The following is a 10,186-nucleotide window of genomic DNA, read 5'->3' on the forward strand; positions in this document are numbered from 1 at the left end:
AACTATTACACTGTTAAGCATTTGACTACAAACACTTCTTCAAATCCTTTCAAATTTAAAAGCTAGCCAGCTTTTTTATGATTGTCTATATATTACCATATTACTCTTTGGTTCATTATACTGTCTCTTCCTCTAAATCATTTCAAAATAAAAGCAGAAATCAAAATGATTAGTTTTTATATAAAAATATGTATGCATTCGATTGAGTAATTATGACTACTTAATTAGACTATTTTTAAGTTTTGTAACTTGGCACTTGTACTACCCCGAATCCTTTCAAAGTAATTTCTAAGACTATTTTACAGTTTAGCAAAGAAACAAAAACTCCCTCCCTCCCTTAATCCTTTCAAAATAAAAGCACAAATTCAATTTATTAGTGCTATTAGCAAAATTTCTGCTTCAGACTAGTTATTAAGACTATTTAGTATAGACTCTAATAGTAATATCTGACAGCTGTCTGGGAGAAATGCAGAAGGACTGACATTTTAAATTTTAGAGTGTGACCACAATCTTTTGTCCTTAAACTAATGATTTTCCCACCCTTCATCTCAATGAGGACATCAACTGAAACAGTTTGATTGACATGTCAAACTCCTGATGCTCAGAGTACGTATAGTACTGATTAGTTAATTTCACTGTTGGATTATTTAGTAATTAAGCACACACCTCTAAATCCTTTCAAAATTAAAACATCAAGCCAAATAACTACCTTTAATATCTTGACTAGTTAATTATGACTAATTAATGAGGACTGTTTTACAGTTTTTAAATAACCCCATACACTCCCTCCCTCCAAATACTTTAAAAAAAGCATTGTATTCAATTTATTTGCTTTATTAGAAAACGCTGAGTGCACTTAAGATTCTTTTTTTTTAATTTACTTATTACCTTGTATGCACAGTTGCTATAATTTTGTTGTTAGTTTTATCCTGTTTTTTACGCACATACAGAGAAATAGGAGATATTTAACTATGTCAACTGTGACTATGAAATGACTGTTTCTTGTCTCTTCACTTAACAATCAAATATCCGAGTGCATGTAAACGCCACATTGGCTTACGTAACACCGGACGTTCGCTTCCGTTACATTCGGCACTGGTTCCATTGAGGTAAGTTGGCCTTTTTGCCGTCGGCTTTCAGTTATACAATTAACACACAAAATGTACTGTTTGTAAAAGTAAAGGTAGGTTAGAATGATTTGCTAGGTTAAGCAGTTATAAAGCTACTGGTAGATACTATTTTGTGGCTTTTCATCAGCTATAATCAAGATTATATTTTTGGCTAATATGTTAGCCGCGATGCTAACATTAGCATAGTATTCTAACATGAAGTTGCAGTAACTGACGTGAATTATGTATTTGGCTGTTGTTTTATTCAACGTCCACTGGCGCTCTGTGTACTTCATAGTCCTAATTGGAACATTAAGATGCCTTGGCGATTATAAAATTGAGTTATATTAGTGTTGCTGGAACTCAGCAGCTTTGCAGGGGTGAAGCTGCTTTTACGAAACAGTATAAGCCTCACTTTTCCCGCCTTTTGTCTCCATGACAACGGCGCAGCTGCAGTAGATGACTAAGCTCAGAAACAGTTTAACTGACAGGTCATACTTCTAGTAGACACAGACTATCGACACACACAAGAGACATATACACATGCACAATTAAGATTTAAATAATTGTTTATAGTGCTGCAACAAGAATTGTAATATATTGTTATATCTCAATATGAATTATTTTTTATATGAAGTACTTTTTTGTTATACAGAATTATAAGTGAGTAAGATACATTTGATGTAGCTGCTTTAACCACTTGCAGGAAAATGCAGAAACAAAGTGGCATCTGTGGAACAGTTAACATTAAGGACGGTGTGTCTGTTGCAACCATGTTTGGCCTTTGGCTGATGACGTCGAAATGTCGAATATTAACAATGTTAAAAAAGTAAAAAAATTATAAAAGTTGGTTATTAAAAATAATGCAATACAATTGTCAATTAGTTGTACACAACTCCTTTTATTTTTCTCTCTTTTTGTCCCATGTTTGTCTGTGGGTAAATTGTGTTGACCCTCCTCTCAACTACCTCGTTCTTCATGGTAAGTCAACAATTATTGTAGTGTAAGTGTATTGAAAGTTATTTTTACATATTATGTTGTTTATAGAGGTAATACGTAAATAATAAGTATTATTCCTAAAGCATTTTTAAAAACAGTTTTTTATAACCAGTGAGACTCTATTTAATGGCATGAGACACTAGGAATTGCCTATTGTTGTCTTTATACTTGGCTCCTCTGTGTCATGTAGATGCAACACAGTACCACAATGTCTGTATTGTAGCTAAACACTGTCTTCATTGTGTAAAAAAGTGAACATATTAACATCACATTTGCTAACATGATGTGCAGTAACTGACGTAAATTAGAAAGACATTTTGTTTTTATGTATAAGATTGTTCTGTATGTTTGCTTTGATTGACAATAAGATTTTGTATAAATTGTTACATTAATTTCTCTCTTACTTTTTAGACTACAGTTGCATCCAGTCTACACCTCGTTGGTAAGCTTGCACAACAGCCACTATAATATAGTAAAAATAATCTAATTTTATTGTTTCTTGTTCTAATGTTATTGGGTGTTATTGAGGCAACCTGTCTCAGTTGCCACATTTTTAATAACTGACAGGACAATTAGGTTATACAGTAAATGTAGTACAGGTAATTATTATTATGACTCTGTGACAAAAAAAATGAAAGGTCAAATGTTTTTTATATGGCCTGTCTTATATTTTCATAATTTATTACTCAGAAAGGACCTGTGCCTATTTTAACATACAGTTAAGTTGTAAGTGGTATGTTATTATAGTTAGGCACATGTGGTGTAAGATAATAAATAAAACAACAAAAATAAGTTGATCAAACTAAATTTCACCAAACCTATTGACACTCAAATACACATATACCATATAACTATCTTCATTTATTAGAAGTCAGTAAATGACAAGAAAGAGAGATTTGCTGATGACTTATACAGAAAGTATGCATATTGAGAAACCACAGTACGCCTCCATTATAAGAATAAAAGATATTACTAATGCTGTTTCACAGTGTTAATGATGGAAAAACGGTTAGCTATAACAAGATTGTTTTGTATGTAAAAGATCAAGTTAATTCTGTTGGAACATTCTTCATTATATGTACAGTTCATCATACAATAGTCTGAAGTGAACTTTTCAGCACGTGATTTTTCCTTACTAGACAATAAGACTTTATATGCTTATTATAAAATGTTATACTATTATAATATTTTCCTCTTTATTTTTACTTTTTAGACTCAGAAGAATTACGCTCTACACATCGTTGGTAAGCTTTCATAGCGGCCTCTAGGATATAGTGAAATTATTATAATTACGTTGTTTATTGTTGTCATTGTGGCAACTGGTCCCTTACTACCCTGAAAGGTAGTGTACATTTTTGAATATGTAAAAGACAGTTATGTTGTACAGTAAAAGTAGTAATTAATATCACTCTGTGATATAAAAATAAAAGTCTAATCAAATTTGCATATCCCCCTCTCTGATGCATTACAACAGTAAACTCATAAATAACAAATTGGCTTCAGCGTAAGATGTGAGCTGACACTTACTAATAACATACTAGTGAAATACAAATCTGCATCAACCAGGTGGACAGTGAACAGGTTAGAGATAAAGAAAGGTCACATGTGGCAATCTACTGTAATTGACTCATATAGAAACAGAAGAGTTAGTTATGAAAAAAAACTGAAATTGTGTTAACTCCCCCTCAACAACCTTGTCTTTATGGTAAGTCCACAATTACTGTGATGTTGGGTATTGAAGCTTATGATTTCGTATTTTGTTGTTTGGTCATATAGTGGTGCATAATAATGCTAAACCTTATTCCTAAACCATTTCAAAGAACCAATTTCTTATGAATGCCCACTTGATTTGTTTTTAAACTTAACCAATGGGAGAACTATGTCATACAGTCGCACAGTCCTGTAATACTCGAAAGACGTCAAGCAATTCTTGTCAATGACAGAAGACATTAGAAATTGCTTATTATTGCTTTTATACTTGGCTGCTGTCAGTGTCTTTGTTTTTCAAATGTAGATGCTTCAACACTACAGCACTGCAGTGTATGTACTGTACCTAAACATTGTATTTTTACGTAAAACTTTAATACACTGTTAAGACCACAGTTTGCTTACATGAAGTGCATTAAATCGCATAAATTACATATGCATTTAGATGTTATGTACAAAATTGTTCTGTATGTAAAAAAATCACTTCATTATACATACAGTACTTGTTGACAATATAATAGTCTGAAGTGAACTTTTGCGCATGTAATTTTTCTTTAACTGAAAACAAGATTAATTCATTTTTTGTAAATAATGACACTAATTTGTCTTTATTTTTATTTTTTAGACTCAGAAGAAAGAAGCATCCAGTCTACACTTTGTTGGTAAACTTGCACAACAACTTCTAGGAAGAGGGAGAAAAAATGTGATTTTATTGTTTCTTACGTTACACAGTAAGAGTAGTAATTCTTATAATCACTCATAAAATGGAAGGTCAGATCAAATATGAATTTCCTGCTCTATAGATGCATTATAAAAGTAAACTCAGTAATTTATTTGGCCGTAGCATAGGATATGAACTAACACTTACTCATAACATACTAGGGAAATACAAACCTGATCATATGTGATGATCAACTAGGTGCACAGTGAAGCGGTGAGAGTTAAAAGAGAGAGGTCACATGTGATTACGGTGTTAAAACAAAGCATCATGCAGTGACTAGATTCACAGGGAATATCATTTAGAGTTATTTTTGAGTAAAATAGACAATTAAGTCACAAAGAATTAGAAGAGTTAGTTACTTCAAATAACAGTTTTATTTAAAATTGTCCTTTAGTACTGCACAACTAATAATTCATTATGTTTCACTCTTTTTTTTGTGCCCATGGTTTTGTCTGCCGGGAAATTGTGCTGACTCCTATTCAACGAACTTGTTCTTCATGGTAAGTCCACCAAGTATGGTAGTGTACGTATATTGAAGGTTATGTTGAGACAACTAGCTAAGGATTAGTAATAAGGTGTTATGTTTTTTACATGGCCCATCGTATGTTTACGGTATGCCTCTAATACTTAGAAGTATTAACCTGTGCCCATTTTAAAACAGTATGTGAGTGGTCTTTTATAATAATAATTTCATAATAAAGATAATAATAATAAATATAAAAAATAAATAAAACCAAGTTTCACAAATTGCTCCCACAAATACTGCCTGGGTATATAACTATTAGAATTATTAGAATTTAATCATTGACATAAGTCTAAATATAATATAGAATATATAGAATGATGCTTCACAAATTTGATATTGGCACTTTTGCAAAATTTCTGTGAAATAGGAATATGATTTGCTGTATAATATGCACAATTATATTGTATGTGTTGCTGTATAATATGCACAGAACAATTTATTTTTCGTCTTTGCAGGTTGGGTGTATCCTGTCCTGGGATTTTTTGTCCAACAACTTACTCTTTTTTTTTATACGACGACTACTACTACTACTACTACTCTTGTATCAATGTATCTTTTTAGTACATAGGCGCTGTCTCCTCCTGTTTGTCATTTGTATTGTTATATGTGACTAAATAACGACTGCAAAGACAACTTTGAAGTGACTTTTCTATTGAAACCTGTTCCTGGACTTTTCGCCAATTGGGAAGGTGCGCCCCGGGAGGCCTGAGACTTTTCGCCTTTTCAGGGAAATGTGCGCCCTGTGAGGCCCCAGACTTTTCGCCTTTTCAGGGAAATGTGCGCCCTGTGAGGCCCCAGACTTAAGATTCGTTTAGATGTGAACGGAGGTTTGAACGCTTGAGAATTGAACTGAGAATTGAGCTGGGAATTGAACTGAGAATTGATCTGAGAATTAAGTGAGAATTGAGAGAACTTGCTGATAGAGGTAAGTGATCACCCTCTGAAGCCTGAAGAAGAACTTGCTGAAAGTTGAAAGGAAGAAGGTTGTAAGTGTATTGATTTAAGCAAAGGAGCAAATATTTAGTATAAGTTAAGTATCATAGTATAAGTCTATTATATTTGTAAATACTTGAAGTGTGAAGTTATTTCACCAGATTGTAAATACTTGTAATACTTATTCACAAAAAAGTGTTTAAATATAAATTCCATAAACTACCTGTTCAAGATACATTTGTTTGTTTTCTTGTAGTATTATCCTTTGACAAGAACTGAACATTTTAACTTGTCAATTGTGTACTAATTAAACATATTTTCATAAACACTTAATAAAGACCATTGATTGTTTTTTATAATATATATTACAAAAGCAAATAATATAATAATAATAATAATAATAATTGTATTTACTGTGTTGTGCCTAAAGTAAGAGTGAATAAAAAACTTGTTAAAAACAAATTGTCTAAGCATCTGAAAATCAACGTATCTGAACATGCCGAGAAAGTCGAAGAGATCACAGTCTGCTAAGGTAAGGTGGAGAAAGCTGGATTTGTCTGGAGACGTCAGTAGCAGCATCAGCGAGAGCAGTGTGTGCCATGATGATGCAGGTAAACAGAGCACGTGTGATGACATCGCTGACAAAAGAAGTCACTGCCAAGCTGAATTGTTGCCACAGGTGTCACATGGCCATGTGAAGGGAGCAGGTCCATCTCATGTTGACTATCTAGGTGAGTCAGGTCAGGATCCCATATGTGTGCTTGCATCACACAGTCAAGCTTCTATTAAATATGGATATTCCAGAAACAGCCAGTGTACCTGCAACTCTCTTGTTTTTCTTGCCTTCTTTCATGAGAATGATCATGTTACCAGTGCAGACCTTGACCATGTTCTGGATAAGGGTAATACAATGTACAGAAAAACCAGAAAAAGGTTCCCTAAAAGCATTCACTTGTGTGTTGATGAGCTGCCCACAAGAGTACCTGCACGACAACATGTGTACAAAGTGACCAAGCGGCTTGCCACCTATGGCAGACTGAAAAAACCTTTGGATGGATCTGCAAGTTCCTTTCTAGAACTACAGGTAGGACTCAGCTGTTTATTGACAGATGTGCAGTACGCTTTGCTCATGATAAGCGAGTTATGTATTGCAGTGTTCAGAAGCAGGTCAGGCAGATACGGTTTCTTTGATCCTCACTCTAGGAGAGCCGATGGTTTGCCACGTGAGAGTGTGTGCCGCTCAGGTACATCTGTGATGCTAACTTTTACACGCCTCAGTGACATGATTGACAGGCTTCTAAGGTGTCATGAGATTTTAGGCACACCATTCTCAGGTGTATATGAACTGACACCTCTGGAGTTTAACAGCATACACAACCTCTTGGATGCAGTTGAAGGCACAAGCAGTACAGCTGAAGTTGGTCCTTCATCATCTCCTGTAATACTTAATAAAGAAGATAATGATCACGTTCTGACATCTATGATTGATGTTGTTGATGTCCATGACCTTTCTGATGTTTCACAGCATGTCTCAACTGGAAACATTGCTGCATTGTCTAGTACAGTGGATGACAATGATCACAGTAGTGGATTGGAGGATGCAAAGTATCAAAATGTGATGAAGTTGTTGAAATGTGACAAAAATAAAAGACGGAAATTTAAAAGGAGAATAGTGCAGTCCTCAGATAGACATAAATCGCAGAGCAAACATCAAACCGATAATTACAAACTTAAGAGAAGGGAAAGATTAAATGAACGGTACAAACAAGACAATAAATTCAGACAAAGAAAGCAGTACATTAGCACCCGCTACAGAGAGGACAGCGGATTTAAGGACAAACAAAAACTGTATTGCAAATCCCGCTACAGAGAGGAAAGTGGCTTCAAAGATAATAAGAAACAGTACATAAAAAAACGCTACAGAGAGGACAGAGGTTTCAAGGACAAACAGAAACTTTATATCAAGTGCCGATACCGAGAGGACAGTAGGTTTAAGGACAAACAGAAATCTTACTTAACACAACGTTACAGAAATGAACCAGTGTTTAGATTTAAACAAAAACAGGTCATGAAACGTTTGATGCACGAAAAGTATAGAAGCAACCTTGCCTTTAGATTAATTCATAACATGAGATGTGCAATGCAAATAAAAAGAAAGTACAGACGAACAAGTAGACAAATGCATGAAACTGAGAACTCTTTGATCAGAAAGGCAATATTATTATTCAAGACTCAAATAAAAAACGGTCCCACTTATGTGTGCACAGTCTGCCACAAAGCATCATTCCCAAATCAAGTACGACCCTGCATAAGGTCAAATTATTTTAAAAATCCAGATGTTGTAGAAGAATGTATAAAAGGAAAGTATGTACATGTCTGTGATGATGAGTGCAGAAGTCAGCAGTGCACGGTCCCTAATGAACGACGAAAAGAGTGGCTCTGTTACACCTGTCACAACTATCTGAAAGATGGAGCCTTGGCCCCTCTTGCTGTGGCAAACAATCTGGAGCTTGCTGAAATTCCACCTGAGCTGTCTGGTCTTAACATATTGGAGAGACATCTTGTAGCCAAATGCATTCCCTTTGCTAAGATCATTCCTCTTCCTTAAGGCAGACAGGCAGCAATACGTGGCAACGTTGTGTGTGTTCCTTCAGAGGTTCAGGAAACAGTTGATGCTTTACCCAGACTAAGAAGCGAGTCTCAGGTTATGAGAGTAAAACTTAAGAGACGACTGTGTTACAGAGGCCATCAGTTATTCCAGACTGTGAACTGGTCGAGACTTGTGAGAGCTCTACATAAACTAAAACTGATCCACCCACAGTATGAGAATGTAACTATCAGAGATGAGGCAGAGCTGTGTGACCCAACACTTCCTGAAGTAGGTGATGGTGATTCAGATGAGGAAATGGAGGGGGACTATGATGAAGATGATCTGATGGAGATTGATGAGTTTGAGAATAACGTACATTATGGCAAAGAAAATTCATCTGATTTGCAAAAAAATCTAGACATGATGTCTCATGATGACAAACCAGAGGAGCAGATAAATGAACAGGATGGTGACATGCCCAATGGTGGCTTTGCTCTAGAATCGTGCCTTCAGCCTCCAGATATTGCAGATGAGATATTATGTTTTAGTGAAGGGATTTACTGTGTAGCACCTGCTGAAGGAAACAGCCCAGTTAGCTTTTTCAAAACTCCTAAGCTAGAAGCCATGGCGTTCCCTGCTCAGTTTCCTACAGGTCTGAATACACTTGATGAAAAGAGACGCATCAAACTATCTCCAAGCAAATATTTCAAATCCAGGCTTTTCTCTATTGATGAGCGCTTTGCCAGAGATACAAATTATTTATTCTTTGCACAGTTTGTGACTGAAATACACTTGGCCACATCAAGCATGACCATACAGTTACGGAAAGGAAAACCTCTAACAAAGGATGGGCGGAAAATTACCTCAGCAATGTTGCGCAATAAGAGAGAGGTGGAAAAGTTAATCAGAAACAAAGATGCCGTCAGATTTATGCAGCCATTGAGAGGAACACCAGCGTACTGGGAGAAAACAACCAGAGACCTCTTTGCAATGATCAGACAGTTGGGCACTCCAACGTTCTTCTGTACATTTTCTGCAGCTGAAATGCGTTGGCCTGAAGTGATTGAGGCAATAAAACGGCAGCAGGGTGAGGAAGTCAACTTTGAGGAGTTGGACTGGGCAGCAAAGACTGACATCCTGAAAAGCAATCCAGTGACAGCGATGCGCATGTTTGACAAACGTGTGGAGGCTTTATTCAGAGATCTGCTCTTGTCTCCTGCTGAACCTCTTGGCAGAATTGTTGACTGGTTTTACAGAGTTGAATTTCAACATCGTGGAAGTCCACACATTCACTGTCTCATATGGGTGGAAGGTGCACCTGTGTTTGAGGAGGATGATGATAAAACCGTGTGTGACTTTGTGTCCAAGTACATCACAGCGCAGCTGCCTGATCCTCATACACAGCCTGAACTTTACAAGAAGGTCACAGAGGTGCAGATGCATAGCAAAAACCACTCCAAGAGCTGTTTCAAGAGTTTCGGCTCAGGTTGCAGATTTCAGTTTCCCAGACCACCTGCTGCTAAGACAATGATAACAAGACCTGTGGAAGGCATTAAATCTCAGCAAGTGGAAGACGCAAAGAAAAAGCTCAAACCACTCAA

At 35.9% G+C, this 10,186-nt stretch overlaps 1 long non-coding RNA gene across 3 annotated transcripts; it reads left to right on the plus strand.

Annotated features, from left to right (window-relative positions):
* The first annotated feature begins 206 nt into the window (after nt 1-206).
* Nucleotides 207-6,332, plus strand: LOC114868693 (uncharacterized). 3 transcript variants are annotated; one of them, XR_008696531.1, is made up of 5 exons: nt 207-1,109; nt 2,527-2,550; nt 3,322-3,352; nt 4,441-4,477; nt 5,624-6,332. It is a non-coding gene; the product is annotated as an uncharacterized LOC114868693 (long non-coding RNA). The 3 variants fall into 3 exon arrangements; XR_008696532.1 differs by lacking the exon at nt 207-1,109 and adding an exon at nt 1,116-1,938; XR_003788056.3 differs by lacking the exon at nt 207-1,109 and adding an exon at nt 1,945-2,090 and having other exon boundaries at nt 2,520-2,550.
* The last annotated feature ends 3,854 nt before the right edge of the window (nt 6,333-10,186 follow it).

This window comes from Betta splendens, chromosome 13 (genome assembly GCF_900634795.4).
Source record: "Betta splendens chromosome 13, fBetSpl5.4, whole genome shotgun sequence".
In the NCBI taxonomy this organism is placed as follows: Eukaryota; Metazoa; Chordata; class Actinopteri; order Anabantiformes; family Osphronemidae; genus Betta; species Betta splendens.